A 16,972-nucleotide genomic window follows, 5' to 3' on the forward strand; every position below is an offset into this window, starting at 1 on the left:
ATCAATTCTGTAGTCCCATAAGATCCGATGCCCTCTTCTGGTATGTATACACGAAGACAAAACACTCATATACATAAAACATATAAATCTTTAATAAAGTGAAATAATTTTGGAATATAACCTCAATCACTTTGCAGGAACTTTAAACCACTACAGGTCTTTTTTTTTTTCTTTTTTTCTTTTTTCTTTTTCAAGACAAGGCTTCTCTGTGTAGCTCTGGCTGTCCTGGAACTCACTCTGTAGACCAGGCTGGGCTCGAGCTCGAACTCAGAAATCCGCCTGCCTCTGCCTCCCAAGTGCTGGGATTAAAGGCGTGCACCACCACTGCCCGGCCACTGAAGGCCTTTTAAACAAAGAAAATTGTATTCCTAAAGCTGAGAAGACCTAAGTCACTTCCCCAGCACCCACCTCCAAGGCCTGACAACATGTTCCTGTAATGCAGACACTGGAAAGGTGGAGCCAGGAGGATCCATGGGGTTCTCTGGCCAATAAACCTAACTAAATCAGCAACTTCCACCATCATTGAAAGACCCTGGTTCAAAAAATAAATTGAGAGCCATTGAGTAAGACATCTAGACTCAACATCTGGCCTCCACATACATACCAAAATTCAAAACAAAAAGACAACAGTTTACCCAGCCCAGAGCAATAGGAAGTTGGCCTTCATCTCATAGCCTCCCATGTTTTCCACTCCATTGCCCACTAACATAGCCAACGTAGAGTACTATAATGCCATCCCCCACTGCAGTGGATTCTAGGAAGAAGCTGGTAGCCTCTGGTCAACACAGATCAGGACACGCTGGGTAGATGGTAACATATATTTCTATGGTTAGAAATATAAAAAGATATTGTCTTAGTCAGGGTTTCTATTCCTGCACAAACATCATGACCAAGAAGCAAGTTGGGGAGGAAAGGGTTTATTCAGCTTACACTTCCACATTGTTCTTGATCACCAGAGGAAGTCAGAACTGGAACTCAAGCAGGTCAGGAAGCAGGAGCTGACGCAGAGGCCATAGAAGGATGTTCCTTACTGGCTTGCTTCTCCTGGCTTGCTCAGCCTGCTCTCTTACAGAACCCAAGACTTCCAGCCCAGGGATGGCACCACCCACAAGGGGCCCTACCCCTCTTGATCACTAATTGAGAAAATGCCCCTCAGCTGGATCTCATGGAGGCACTTCCCCAACTGAAGCTCCCTTCTCTGTGATAACTCCAGCCTGTGTCACATACAAAACCAGCCAGTACAGATATATAAAGAAACCATCCTCCCTAGGCTGGAGAGATGGCTCAGTGGTTAAGAGCACTGACTATTCTTCCAGAAGTCCTGAGTTCAAGTCCCAGCAACCACATGGAGGCTCACAGCCATCTGTCATGGGATCCGAAGCCGCCTTCTGATGTGTCTGAAGACAGCTACAGTGTACCCATATACATAAAATAAATGAATGAATCTTTAAAAAAAAAAAAGAAAGAAAGAAAGAAATTCTCCTCCCAAACCGACTCTTGAGTATTCTCACTCCCTCCTATGAGCAACCATGGCACTTAGTTTTTCTATGCAATGCTTTGAGAGTTAACTCCTCTGTAAGCAAGAATATATTATTGCCCATCTAATGTTTTGTATTTTTAGATTCTTTTTCTATGTTGTATGAACATTTTGCATATATGTATGTGTGTGAAACACACACAGACTTTCTAGGTATCCTCAGAACAGTGTCAGATTCCCTGGAAGTGGAGTTTCAGGAGGTTGTGAGCCACAGTGTGTGTGCCAGGGACAGAACCCGGATCCTCTGGAAGAGCAACAGTGCTTTTAGTTCCTAAGCTATCTCTCAGCCCCAGCATCTAATGTTGAGACATCTTGTTCCCCCATTTTGCACACTCATCTTGCACACTTGCAATACTCATCTTTTATACATATCTTCATTTAATGACACATCTTGACAGTCTGTTAGTATTTCTCTTTATAGTTTTAAACCTCTGCTGTGACCTGCACAACCAGTACTATATTTGTAAGTATGTTAGCATTTTCTACTATAAAAATACCATAGACTTTGTATACATGTTCTACACACATGAATTTCAGTAATAATTTTCAAAAACTTACAATCACAACAAAACTTTCTCATAAAAACCCATGTGTAGATGCACACTTACAGTATTTCACTATTGGATTCTGTTGGTCATGTGTAAATACAATATATTACTTTTGGGTTCCATCGCGCATGGCTGTGTCACTGCGCAGGTTGTGTGCACTGTACAAGACCACAGCATGCCATACGCAAGCTGCCCAATGTGAGTAGCACACTGAGCCATACCTGAAGGTCTGCAGGTGGGGAAGTAATAAAAAAACTGATCCATTCAAGGCACAACAATAGATTCCTGAGCAATAGAGAAGGAAAGGGCAGAGGACAGAAGGGGAAGAAAAATCCCATTGCCACAGGAGCCAGGATGTAGGGCAGCCCCTCCTGCTTCCCCCACATGGCTGCTGACTGATGTTCTGCCTACCTGTCCCCTGGTGCTTGCTCTATGCAGAGCTGCACCTCATGGTTGTTCTGCTCATTTGCATACAGACTGTCCTGGCCCTGGTGTCCATCCTTCTGGTATTCCTCCCCACTGCCCTTCAGAGGCCATCCACTCATGATCACTGCTGCCTGGCAAACCCTGCATTTGTAAGCTCTCTTTGGAACGTGTGGGAATCCCACAATTAGAGTTTGGAGAAATAATCATGCTTCAGAAATGACAAAGGGCTTTCGTCTCTCTCCGTAAGTGGCTGCTTCAGTACTTTGTTGGTACTGGCATACTCCGGAGGATGGCTACTGTGAAGGGGTTCACAAAGGATGCAGAGAAGCTGCTATGACTGGGCATTGCATCTCTAAAGGAAATAGGATAACGACTCTCTAAAATTTATATAGAATTTCCATCTGGGCCGGTGACTCTGGAAATGAGGGCAGTAGCGCCTGAAGATGGCATTTGTGTGTCTGTGTTCAGAGAATTGTGTACAGTAGCCCAAAGGAGAGATGACCTAAGTACCCATCAGTAGAGGAATGGGAGAAAAACAAATGAGTCCTTATGTGTGCTGCATGGATGAAGCTTGAAGACATAAGCTGAATGAGCTAGTCACGAAAGGACAAATACAGGATGATTCCATTTACACCCAGCATTAAGAACAGTCAGATTCCCACTGGCAAAATCTATTGGTGGGTGTGCCCAGGGCAGGAGGAAGAGGGCATGGGGAATTAGTGTAGCATGGGTTCCTTTGGAGAAGATGACAGTTCTGGAGATGGATGGCTGTACAACATAGATGTGCTCAACACACAGTACTGACAGTGATTAGAATGATTGATTTCATTGTGTGTCCTTTGCCTCCATGGGGAACAATATGAGAGAGGTCTGGGGCAAGTGGCACTCTGCGAGTATGGACAGAGTAGCCATTGGTGCTCTCTGCCGTGAGTGCAGGAGTGCTGACACATCCCTGCTGCCCCCTCAGTCCTGGAAACCTCTAAAATTCAAACTAGGTCCAAAATTCTAAGATTGTCTGCTAGAGCCATGTATCAGAACCATTTAGGATTCTGAGTCAGCCCGGGGCCATCCCACCTGAGGGGTTAGAGCCACATGACTGACACACTCTGGTTGGAGGCACTCTTAGAGACTGAATTGCCTTTACCCTCTCTTTAAAATACTTCTGACCATTCCATTCACGTATGCAGTGTATCATTAGTGTATAAAACCCAATCCCTCTTCCTACTCCTCAGACCTCAGTGCCTACATTTGTGCTCTCTTCATTAACCCACTGATTCTAACCGACGCTGCCTGCGCGAACCTGTGTGTCAAGATCTGCTCGTTGGTGTCTGCCCACTTGACAAAATTAGAGTCTCTTGGGAAGAGGGAGCTCCGGTTGAGGAATCGCCTCCATCAGATTATACTGTGGACATGACTGTGAGGTTTGCTCTTGATTCATGGTTGCTATGAGAGAGTCTAACCCACTCTGGGCAGTGCCACCCCTGGGCATGTGGTCCTGGGTTGAGTAGGAAAGCCACTTGAGTCAGCCATGATGAACAACCCAGAAAGCACTGCTCCATGGTCTCTGCTTCACCTTCTGCTCTGCTTGAGTCTCTGCTCCTGCCTTGACATCTCTCAATGATAGATTGGGATGTGTAACCTACATAAACCCTCTCCTCCCCAAGTTGCTCTGGGTCATGGACTTTTTCACAACAATAGAAAGAAAAACCGGACATGGGCCATCCTCTGTATCATCAGCAGCCACACACCCAAAGAAAAATTGACTCCTCCCCTTTCAGCTGCTGTAACAGCCACGTCATGTCCAGAACTCAGAGAGTCTTACATTCCTTCTGCCCTCTCTTTTATGATACTTTCTGAGATTTGGGGGAGAATAAGTTGATATGTCACATTTATAGCTGAGCACTTGATAGTCATTTATTCGGAGCACTTTGGCCAGTTGTGAGTCTGCTAACCACTGTCAGCTGCAAGCTGAAACTTCTCTCACAAAGGTTGGGAGCAGCATTAGTCTATGGATATAACTGTAAATATTTAGAAGGCACGTTGACAATGTGTCCATTTAGAAAGATGATAAGTTCTCCCCATGGGCCTGGCTTCAAATCCAATTCCAAAATGATCAGTCACCCCTCCCCCCCATTATAGCCATGGCACCATGGAACGAGTGGGTACTGCTTGTATAGCAGGTCAGCATTGTAACATACTGGACCATTGATTACTGCTTACCCAGAAGGCTACCTACATAGTACCTCGGGTATTATAAAAAGCACACCAGCAGAGAGGAAGTTTCCAGATCAGTTTCAGCTTGATATCTCAGTGTCCCGTAATCAGTGTGTGTTGTGTCGTCAATAATAGAGCCATTCCATCTAGCTATACTGGTCAACCTAGAGCAACAGCATCAATCTGTGTTGTTTGAGTGCACTCTGAGACCTCTGACCTGTAAGTTTAGCATCTTAAGGAATTCCTCTCCTCATTTCTCTTCTCTTGTCTCTTCTGTTCTCTCCCCCTGACGCTTCAGACTCCTCCTCCACCCTCTTTGTGAGTCTTTGCAATAATCTGCTGTGTTGTCTCTGCTGGCCTTGAATTCTGGGGCCCAGATGCTCCTCCTCCCGCCTCAGCCTTTTGATTAGCTAAAACTGCAGGCACCTGCCATTGCACCTGGCTGAGCAATATGTTAAATTTACTTTCACAACCACATTAGAATCCATTATCAAAAAACACCTCTTCAAGTCAGGATGTTGTATGTGGTCATGGGAAGAGACTCTGAAAGAAATCTCAAGGGCGATTGACAGGTTTGAGGAATGTTCTCACTCAATGTGGTTATACACTCTGGGGGAAGTCCTGGGTTTACTTTGTTATCCGTTCGTGCAGTGAAGTACACTTGAGTTCCTCCAGTACATTAAGACACTGTAATAGTCCTCTAAAGAATGAAGATATAATTCCTGCTTCATGAGTTGTCAACCATTTACTAAAGAGTGTCTTCCACTGTGTTGCGTTGGGGAACAAAGTTCAGTCTCTGCGAGTCAACCTCATCTTTGCTAATAATTGTCGATTCTGAGTGAATCAGGGAAACTCGGGAAAGTAGCAGCCACGAATTCCAACCTGAGGTGTCCACAACATTTATTTTCTGTCTATGCTGATACATCATGACAGCCAGCATTTTGACAGTAAAAAGCAAAATGTATTTTTGTGGGAAACGGAGGAGAATACGGCAACTCTAAAGCTATTGGGATAGACTTAACTTACTAAGAAGAATGTGAAAGCGTGCTTGTAAATCTGACCTGCCAATGGGAACCACTGTTGCTTTTGTGTCTGCCAGCAGCCTGGCTTGTTCCTAGCTAAGATGTCCATTTCACTTGTACACTCCAGAGCTTCTCCCAGGCCCGTTGTATACTTACTCCATTGCGTTCTGTGTTAGATGGTGGCGTCTTGCTACACATAGCTATAGTTGAAAATCAGAGTCTCAAAGAAGTAACAAGCAAGCATGTGTTTTGGACTGGTAGCCTCTGAGTAAGTCCTGGTTAAAGATGGTGCCTTTGAAGCCTTACCACATCTCTGCCCAGTCATGTGTTACTGTCCCATGCAACCCTGATGAAGGTCAAGCTAGAGGAAGAAACAGGGTGACTCGGGCTAAAAGTTTATAGAGGGAGCCAGGATCTGAAGTCTTATTCTGCAGGGCTCAGGCTAGTCCACTTTCCAATCAGCCTTGTGTTTGCAGTGTTAGAACTCTGGACTGTGTGTGTCTTCTGTACACAGTAGACTGGCTCTTGCAGTTAAATCCAGTCTGGCCTTGAAACTGTGGCCCTCCCACCTCTGCCTCTGGAGGGCTACAATGACTATCTCCAGAATGTGCTACCACATCTCACTGGAGATGCATAGCCCTCCTCCATCCAACTCTTTTTTTTTTTCACACATTTTGTGCTGATACCTGCTTCTGGGAGCCATGGCCTTCCCATTCCCTGCATGTGCCAACCCTACTCTTTCTGGGGTTTCTTTTGGACATGGGGAAGACTAAGCTACGTCAGCAAATCCCCGCCCCTGATCGCAGAGCCCACTGTGGTGCCTCCACACCACATCATGGTGCTCTCAGTGCCTTCTGAAGTGCAGTTTTTACAAGCAGCACCCACTTACGTTTTAGGAAACCCAGAACCCCGACTCACATGGACATTCCTGTGGAACTCACCCTCCGGAAACCAGCTCAGACCTGACAAGACCCGAAGTGACCCTGAATCCTGATACACTGTGAAGCTGAGGAAGCCCAGTTCTGGCATTTCTAACTATTTCTATTTAAAATGAAATGATATCTAGTAGGTTTTAAATTTAAATTCATTTTAACTTGAGAGTGAGAAATATTCACACTTGTAGGGAACATGAATGGACATAGAATCGAGTACTGGGATGGCTAAAGGCCTCCAGCAGAAGGCCCAACCCCTAAGAACATCACTGGGATTGGACCAAACTGTTAAAATACTTGATTTATTGAAATGTTTGTGTAGTGAGTTTTGTTTGCTTTTGAGACAGGCTCATTGTGTTGTCCTGCTGGCCTGGAACTTGATATGTCAACCGGGCTGGCCTCAAATTCACAAAGATTTGTATCCTCTGCCTCCTAAGTGCTGGGACGAAAAGCATTTGCCACCAGAGTCAGCTGAGGCGTTTCTGAGACAGGGTCCTTCTAGCTCTCTTTATCTAGCTTAGACTCACCATGTAGCCCAGGCGGGCCTTAAACTTCCCATCCTCCTGAACACCTTCCTCAGAGCTATGGTTTTGACTGGGCACCACCACACCCAGAAGATGAGTACTTTAAGTACGATAGAAGATGGGAGAGCATCTGCTTATCGATGATTACCTTTTGCATGAACTTGTGTTCCTGCTTATCACAGCCATTTCGCCTCACCCTCCAAAGAGGACAAGATGTCTTTCTGAATGCTTGCTATTCTTCCGAATGTGGATTTGAACAAAGTAGAATCTTTGCCCCGTGGGCCTTACAGAATAGTGTGATTTTTGTCTGGTGAAAAACCACTCTGTAGTGGCAAAGTAGTGCCCAGAGAAATTGATGTGAACACAATCCAGACTTGGGCAATCAGAAATCTCCTGTCAGGTACAGACAGGAAAAGATACCCACTCATTCTTGTTGAACCTGGCCCAGCACAGCATGGGAAGGGAACAGATGCTGCAGAGAGCCGAGCCCAGTTAGGAGAGCGCTTCATGGCTTCTCTGGGAGTCAGCTGGTTAGTGTGGAGGCCGGTGAGGACAAGGATCAACCCCCACAGACTAAGCCATCAGGACGTGCGGTTAGGAATCTGGCTATAACTTTATACCCGAAAGCCAACAATGGGCTCTTCACAGGAGGTATGACCAAGTTTCTAAGAACATGTGTTTGTTAGATATGAAAGTTTTTTAAAACATGAAGTATGTGTGTGTGTGTGTATGCACTCATGAGTGTGAAATGTCTGCATATGTGTGCATGAATATGTACATTCATGCATGCATGAGGAGAACAGGAGAAGGTGTTTAGATACCCTGTTCTTTTTCCACCTAATCCACGTCAGACAGGATCACTTACTTGTTGCTAGATTTTTCAATCCTAATAAACCCGTATAAAAGGCACGCAATCCAGATATTTTAATTGTAAATCATATACCTAGATTGGACATATCTAGGGCTATACTAACTTAGGCTCCAGCTCGAAGGCCCCTTGTTACTTGCTGTTTCTCCTGGCCACATGGTTCTGGTCCATGGTGGCTTCCTCTTCCTCCATCTTCCTCCTCCTCCCCCACCCCCTCTCAAGCCTGCAGTCCCACCTTTCCCTTCCATCATCCAATCACAGGATCTAGCCTTTTGTTGACCAGTTAGATTGGGGAGAAGGTTCACATGACATCCCTTGAGTATGCTTGTCAGAGGCAACCAGCTCTTGAGGGCTCAGTAGTAGCACTAACATACAAGCAGCATCAGAACAATCCACTACACTCACAAAACCTACAGCTTGCCACTTTTCAGCTAAGCTGACCAGCAATCTTCCTGTCTCACCCCAGCTCCGGGCTAAGGTCTAGGTCCATGCAGTCATCCCCATCTTGATCACAGGTGCTGGGGAATCTAAACTAAATGCCTCATGCTCACATAGCAAAGTGTCTTACACACTGAGTCATCTCTTCAGCCCCCAAAAATCTGAATTTAAAATAAAATTGTGATACTTCCCTGGCAGGGAGATAGCATGATCACAGAGGTTTTCCCAGGGCGAGGCTTATCCATTGCACTCCGGATGTGCTGACCCCTGCTATTTCCCCAAATGCAGGAAATTTGACTGCATAATTTGTGGTAGTGGGGGACGGCGTTCGCGCTCTCCCCTGAAAAAATAAAAATAAAAATAAAAAAATAAAAAAAAATTGTGAACAATTCACAAGCATGAGCAAGCAATTCACGATTCAGAATGACATCCATAATCTTTATCTGAAAATATTCTCTCTTTTTTTTTTTTTTTTGGCTCTTTTTGTTTTGTCTTGTTTTGTTTTGTTTTTGTTTTTGTTTGTTTGTTTTTTCGAGACAGGGTTTCTCTGTATAGCCCTGGCTGTCCTGGAACTCAACTTTGTAGACCAGGCTGGCCTCGAACTCAGAAATCTGCCTGCCTCTGCCTCCCAAGTGCTGGGATTAAAGGCGTGCACCACCACCACCCGGCTGAAAATATTCTTAAAATATTGCTTTGGCTGCTTTTTAATAAGAGAGACTGCTGTGGGCTATGATGTTGAGAGGTTGTGAAGGATGCCACCCTGCTGTTGGCTGGAAACAACATGCCACATAATGGGCCGCTTGCTACAGACACTTACAGCCCCACCACCAAGGTGTCCCTGTCCCCATTGACCATTCGCTTAACGCTTGCCAAGCTACATTTCTTATTTTAACTAACAGTTAAAAGCTGATGGTTGATGCGTGGCAAGTCTTACACCCCGTGGTAAACATTCAGGCATATTCTTTGGTTCATGGTTTTACTATATCTATTGAGTAGAAGATAGGTATAAAACACTCCCTGGGACCACAGATTGGAATGAGATCTGCTTGCCCTAGAGAAGCTTCCAGTCCAGGGAAGGGATAGGCACCTCCGAAAAAGTGAGTGGTTAAGCAAAGCTTCCATGGAAGCCACAGTGTGTCCTGAGGGAGGTCAGGAGTGGTGGAGGAGTTAAGGGTTAAATCAAGCCTTGGGTTTCCCTGATGTGGCTGACCAAGCTTCATTTCTCTTCTCAAGGGTGTTGGTCACAGTGCAGTTCCTGACGTCATAAGAAACAGATCCATGCTTCGAGACCAGGTGGAAGAAAAGAGCTTGAGATTTCAAATGACAAAGGCTGCCTAAAGAATGGGGCATAGGAGAAGTTACTTAGGAGACAGTAATTTTAAAGGTCCAAGGTACACCAAGAACAGAGTCCCTCCTTCCCGAGAAGCTAGTGAATGTGGACACTTAATGATTCCTCAGAATCTGCAGGAATAAGTGCTAGACAATCTCTTGTGCTCTTCCTTTCTAACTCGGGCTGGCCAGAATGACTCCCCTTAAAAACAGGGTGGTGTAAACAGGAAGGGTCATTTTCCTATCAAGGAAGTAACCCATTAGCATTCACAAGTACATCCCAGGAGTGGGCTTCAAGAAGCATGCCTTCTGACTCTCAGAGCAGGCATTTGGCAGGAAGGAGCAGCCGACTGCAAATGTACTCACTGGGACCAGCCTCAGCAAAGCCTTCTGCACCAAGCAAACAAAGAATGCCCATCTCTAGCCACGTGCTTGTCTAGAAACCATGAGGATAGAGCTGCAGACAATAAGCTCTGAGCGTTGATAACTTGTGTCCCTGTCGCCACAGTCAAAATCTACACACTGTGAGATGAGAACTAGCTACCAGAGTGTCAAACAAAATTCTCCCCCTCCCCCAAGTAGGTGCTAAAAGGGATGTTTGAATGTTGGACGAATTGGGTCCTTCATGTCTCCCAAGCATCCTGATTGAAACAGTGCCAGAAGAAAGCTGCTGCTGGTTTTTTTTTGGGGGAGGGGGATGGGGGGAAAGGGAGTAGGTTTCGAGACAGGGTTTCTCTGTATAGCCTTGGCTGTCCTGAAACTCACTCTGTAGACCAGGCTGGCCTCTAACTCAGAAATCTGCCTGCCTCTGCCTCCCAAGTGCTGGGATTAAAAATGCTGATGGGTTTTGAGATGCATTTTGCTTTGTCTTCTAATATTTGTCACATAGACGTTTTCCTGCCGCTACTCCTCCGCCTAGCCACCCGATTCCAGATTAGTCACAGCTGTTTTTCCGCCACGCTGGCTGGCGTATCACTAGCAAGTTTGGGGCTATGTTGTATCACAGCTAAAGCTTGCTCTTAGCCAAAATCTCCATGAACTGAACTACAGAATTAAGTAAAAGCTGTTCTGTACTTAGTGGCACCAAACTTTTCCATTACAAAATACTGTTTTCACTCTTCCTTAAGTTGAAAAGCACAAAAAATGCCTTGAGGGGTATTTGAATTTCTAAACCTCCTAGATCAAAGATTGCTTTGCCTGTCTGAATTATATGAATGTTGAAAAACAAAGCCAAGCCCCTTAAAAAAGCCCTGCCATGTTCTTGCCTTTGGGTAATTCAAAACGGCTGAACTGAGAAATAAGGCTGATTGACTTTTATTTAAAAATCTAAAAATTCACTAAAAATGAAGTAATTGATAATCCCCAAAACTGTCATTCCAACTAATGTGACCCAAGACTAAATTTGACCAAGCACTCAGCTGATGATCCAGAAAATTACTAACTAGCACTGGTCGAGAGTAAAGCAGAGTGTGGATAGGATGCCAAAACGTTTTAAATTGTTAAAGTGATTCTAGACAAAATTGTAATAACTTGGGCTTGGTGATGGTGTCCAGTGTAATTTCCCTCTGAGTCTATCCCCCTGTAGCTAATGAGGTATTTACTTCAAATAATAATAATAATAATAATAATAATAATAATAATGAACTTTTGCAGAACATGCCAGACTATAAAAAGCAAGAGATGGGGTCAGTGAGGTGGCTTGGCCAATAGTGTGCCTGATGACCTGAGTTCTGTGCACAGAACACACTAGTGGAAAGAGAAAACTGACTCCCAAGGTCTGTACACACACACACACACACACACACACACACACACACACACACACACTCGCACACGCACATGTACACGCACATGTATGCATGCACGCACGCATACACACAAGTGCAATTTGTTAAGAAGCCGGTTCCTATTTTCATATTGATCCGCCTGCTGGTGTTTCAGGATGGATCCTGGCCCTCCACACATAAGAAATAAGCTCCTTCGGGTAGGGCTGGGTGACATTAGCTCATTGGTCATCTGGTACAAAGATGTAGTGATTTACTGCCAGGGCTCTCATAATTCATTACTTCTAAAATGAACTACTTTCCTCTTTGTCACTGAAGAGGTGTGGCTTCCATTCATACTGATTAAAACCCAGATGGCAGATGCAGTCCAAGGTGTACATCCTTATGCATAGGATCACCTTATGTGCTTTCTGATCCTAGAGGCTGCAGGCACATTTGCCTCCATAAGGGCATTTGTTTCCAATTTCCTCTTGTTGCCTTTATTTAAAATATAGGAGTTTTGTTATTACTAACATTAATTATACCCTAGGGAATAATTGAAAACATGAACAAAGTAGAAAGTATACAAGAAATGAGAGTGGAAACCCTCCCGCTGGTCACACCCTCTGTGTAAAGCGACATCTTGTTCTGTTTGCTTTAAGCAGTTGTCTTTACATAATTGGGGGTCATACTACATACAGAAGTTTTCCTTCTCATTGCATTTATGTATAGTGTTGGGGGCAGAGCAGAGGCACATGCTGTAGCGTATGTTCGGAGGTCAGAGGGATATATCGATAACTTGCGAAGGTCAGTTTTCTTCTTCTACTGTGTGGATCCAAGCAGACCGAACTCAGGTCTCCAGGATTGGCAGCAGATGGCCTTACCCACAGAGTCGTCCTTGATAATCAAGATTTCTGCTCTTAAAAACCACCAATAAGGGGCTGGCCGTGTAGCTTAGTTAGTAGATTGCTTGACTAACATTCACTGAGCCTGGGGTTTGATCCCTAGCAATAGGTAAACCCAATGTAGATGTATGATCTCAGCATTTGGGAGGTGGAGGTTTGAGGATCAGAAGTTCAAGGTCATCTTCAGCTGTATAGCTAGTTCAAGACTAGCCTTAGATGCATGATGCCCCATCTCAATAGTAAAAACAATAAGCTCACCACCAATACCAGTCTTAATGAATGATGCTATTTTGCTATGTGATATGTACTTTATGAACATTTGGGGAATTAAAGTTACTTTCCAGTATTTTCTTTTAGTTATTCCTAGGCCTTTGTGCACAAAAATGTTTTCAATATTGCTCTGTTAGACAAAGAGTTCAGGTTGTATGTCAAAGGAAATCAATTTGTCCTGGCTTGAGCAAAATAGTGATGTATTGGCTTGGTGGTGAGAAGGGGGGATGAACTGAAGAAGACAACTGGACACAGAAGCTACAGGAGAGCTTCAGGAGCACATGTCTTCTTCATTAACCTTTGAAGATTAGCATACAAAGCAATGGGTTTCATTGTATAAAACTTGCATATGCTATATATATGTGTGTGTGTAATATATTGTAACACATATAATATAGTGATATATACTTATATATTATACATAATATTATACATATATATTTACACTGTTTTTTTTAAGATTTATTATTATAATTAAATACACTGTAGTTGACTTCTGACACACCAGAAGAGGGTATCAGATCTCATTACAGGTGGTTGTGAGCCACCATGTAGTTGCTGGGATTTGAACTCGGAAGCTTCAGAAGAGCAGTCAGTGCTCTTACCCGCTCAGCCATTTCACCAGCACTCCCCTTTTTTTTTTTTTTTTAAGATTTATTTTATTTATGGTTGTACAGATGGCCATGAGCTATCATGTATGTGGCTGTTGGGAATTGAACTCAGGACCTCAGCTGACCCCGCTTACTCCGGCTGGCCATGCTTGCTCTGGCATACTTCACTGTAGCTGTCTTCAGACACACCAGAAGAGGGCATCAGATCTCATCACCAGTGGTTATGGGCCACCATGTGGTTGCTGGGATCTGAACTCAGGACCTTTGGAAGAGCAGTCAGTGCTCTTACCCGCTGAGCCATTGTTGGGCTCTATTTGGCCCTGGTTTGGGCCTTGAGGACAAACCTGAGCCTGGCTCGAGTTTTGTAAACTGTCTCAGTCATTTCTGTACTGGAGTGACTCAACACAACCTGCTTAAGCCTGCCTTTGCCTAGCTCCTGCTGACATAGAGTAACTTTGTTGGCTCCAGTCAGTCACCCCATACTCCTCCTCAACTTTCCCCTCCCCCTAGGTCATCTCACCTCAGCAGAAAACTCCGCCTCCTCTCTCAGCCCTTTATAAAGAAAGGATTGATACATAAAAATGAGCTCCTGCTTTGACAGACTCTCACCATCCCGCTCAGCTCTGAGAGGCTCGGCTGGACCGGGTTCTCTCCCTCTCGCCTGGTTCTGTCAGCAGAGAGCCAGCCCCCTATTTACGCTGTTCTTATTTCCTCCTTTATTGACTTTCTTCATCCCTTCTCTTCCTCCTCACCCCTAGCAATTCCTCCTTTTTGCATTGATATTGCATGTAGGAATTCCTCTTTTCTCCTTCTTGGGCTGCCTCTTTCCCTGATAATTTCATCTCAGTCTTACTACGTTGCATCCATTATACAGAGGCAGAGGCAGCTGCTCTTTTCCTAGTCTCCAGCTGATGCCTGGTGGCTGAGACTGTTTAATGTAACTGAGGTCCAACTCCCAGACCTGCACCATCCATCCATTGAGCCAGGTCTTAGTTAGGGTTTCTATTGCTTCGATGAAACACTACAACTGAAAAGCGAGGTGGGGAGGGGCAAGTTAGTTGACTTACACTACCGCATTGCTGTTCACCATCAAAGGAAGTCAGGACAGGAACTCAAACAAGGCAGGAACCTGGAGGCAGGAGCTGATGCAGAGGCTATGGAGGAGTGCTGCCTAACTGGCTCGCTCCTCATGGCTTACTCAGCCTGCTTTCCAATAGAACCCAAGACCCCCCACCCCCAGTGCAGACCACAATGGACTGGGCCCTCCCCCATCAATCACTAATTAAGAAAATGTCTCAGGGGTCTGCCTATAGCCCAGTCTTAGGGGGCATTTTCTGAATTGAGGCTTCCCTCTTCTCTGGTGACTCTAACTTTCATCAACTTGACATTAACCTATCCAGGACAAGCACTGAGCCACCGGGCATTGCATTGCAGCCTCTGGTGTTTATTGGACCCACCTTTACTGGGAGGGTGTGGTTCTCGGCCCCTCTGCCCTTACTCTTCTCCAGGTATCCCCCATCACTGCAGCCTCCACTCATGCTCATCCCAACCACCCTGCGTTCTCTGGCTCTGCATTGTTTTCTTCTGCCTAGGAGGTCTGTGTTGGTTTGTTTGACAGTACCCCCGTAGGCTCAGAGACTTGAACACTTGGTCCCCAGATGACAGCACTTTTGGAGTGTGGCCTTGCTGGAGGACTGGGGTTAGGCTTTGAGGTTTGAAAGCTAGGTGACAGCCCCAGCTCACGTTCTCAGCTTTCTGCTTGTTATTTAATATGTGAGCTCTCAGCTTGTTGCTCCAGTTGCCTGTCTGCCTGCTGCCCCACATCCCTGATGTGATGCTGATGGATTCATCTCTCTGCAAACAGAAGCCCAAACACACTTGTCCTTCTATAAGTCACCTTGGTTGTGTTGTTTTCTCACAGCAATAGAAAAGTAACCTAATGCAGGGTCCATCTGCCTTGGTTGCCTCCCACTTTCTTGACATCTTTGTGTAAACTTGATCCCTCTAGAGATTCATAGCAAGCTGCTCTAAGGGGGTTCCCCACTCATCCCGAGCAACATTCATGTCATCCTCATCTCCCCGATCTCGCTTTAGGCTTGTTGACCTTCCCTTTTCTCCACTAGAATGCCAACTGCACGAGACCCATTTCTTTGTCTGTTGTCATATCCCAAAAGTCAAACTAAGATCTGACACAGCCTGCCATAGCAAAGCTCCACAATAAAATATTGGTTGTTTAAAAAGAAAAAGCAAATCACTCCCCAAGCACATCATAGTCTTCAATATCACCACCAGAAGCGAGGATGCCTGTGATGGTCTGTATATGCTCCACCCAGGAAGCGGTACAATTAGAAGATGTGGCCCTGTTGGAGGAAGTATGTCACTGTGGGTGTGTGTGGGCTTTAATACCCACATCCTAACTGTCTGGAAGCTAGTATTCTGCTGACAGCCTTCAGATGAAGATGTAGAACTCTCAGCTCCTCCTGTACTACGCCTGCCTGGATGCTGCCATGCTCCCACCTTGATGATAATGGACTGAACCTCTGAACCTGTAAGCCAGCCCCAATTAAACGCTGTCCTTATAAGAGTTGCCTTGGTCAAGGTGTCTGTTCACAGCAGTAAAACCCTAAGATGGTACCTACTTATTCTTCAAACCTTTTTTAATCCCCCCCTTTTTTCTCTTTTAGATTTATTTATGTGTGTGTTACCTGCACGTATGTATGTGCATCATATGCATACCAGGAGCCTATAGAGACTAGAGGTGGATGTTGGAGTCTCTGGAACTGGAGATATAGACAGTTGTAAATGTGAATACTGGGAGTCAGCCTGGGTTCTCTGTAAGAACAAGTGTTTTCAACTGCAGAGACATCTCTCTTCCCATGTTTTGCTGAGGTAGTTTTCTTGATGAAATAATGAAAGAGAGACTTCTTTTGACTCTTCACTGCCTGGCATGAATCTCTCCCTATCTAACCAGAGCTTAGCCTCTGCTGTATAACCAAAGATATCACATAGCCTCAAGAAGACTGTACTGTCCCCATTTCATTTAAATATAGCCTAAATCTTGACTCACACTACCAACTAAGATCCCAACTGGACTCAAGATGACAGTCTAAATCAGTAGTCCTCAGTCTGTGGGTCACAACCCCTTGGCACGGGAGGGGGGTAGTCATCTCATATCAGATATCCTGGCTATCAGATATGTATATTATGATTCATAAGAGTAGCAAAATTATAGTTATGATGTATCAATGAAAATAATTTTATGGCTGGGGAACTGTATTAAAGGGTCACAGCATTAGGAAGCTTGAGAACTGGTCTACATGTTGAGTGAAATTTGGTGAATGATCGGCTTATATGTTTGGTTGTAGATTCTGTGCCTCCCCATCTCTGTTGCTCTTCTAAAGGACCCAGGTTCAATTTCTAGCTCACAACTGTCTGTAAATCCAGTACCAGGTGGGATGGGGGTAGGGTATCTGGTGACTCTTGAGGACTTCATTGGCACTGCACACACATGATGCACAGATGTACATGCACAGAAAACATCCATCACATAAAAATTAAAAAAAAAAGTCCTGCAAAAAAAGTCAA

General features: G+C 44.8%; 1 non-coding gene across 1 annotated transcript; it reads left to right on the forward strand.

Annotated features, from left to right (window-relative positions):
• Positions 1-8,692: 8,692 nt before the first annotated feature.
• Positions 8,693-8,852, forward strand: LOC116087930. The gene has a single exon (XR_004117705.1). It is a non-coding gene; the product is annotated as a U1 spliceosomal RNA (small nuclear RNA).
• Positions 8,853-16,972: the final 8,120 nt, after the last annotated feature.

The sequence above is a fragment of the Mastomys coucha genome, unplaced genomic scaffold, assembly GCF_008632895.1.
Source record: "Mastomys coucha isolate ucsf_1 unplaced genomic scaffold, UCSF_Mcou_1 pScaffold13, whole genome shotgun sequence".
Classification (NCBI taxonomy): domain Eukaryota; kingdom Metazoa; phylum Chordata; class Mammalia; order Rodentia; family Muridae; genus Mastomys; species Mastomys coucha.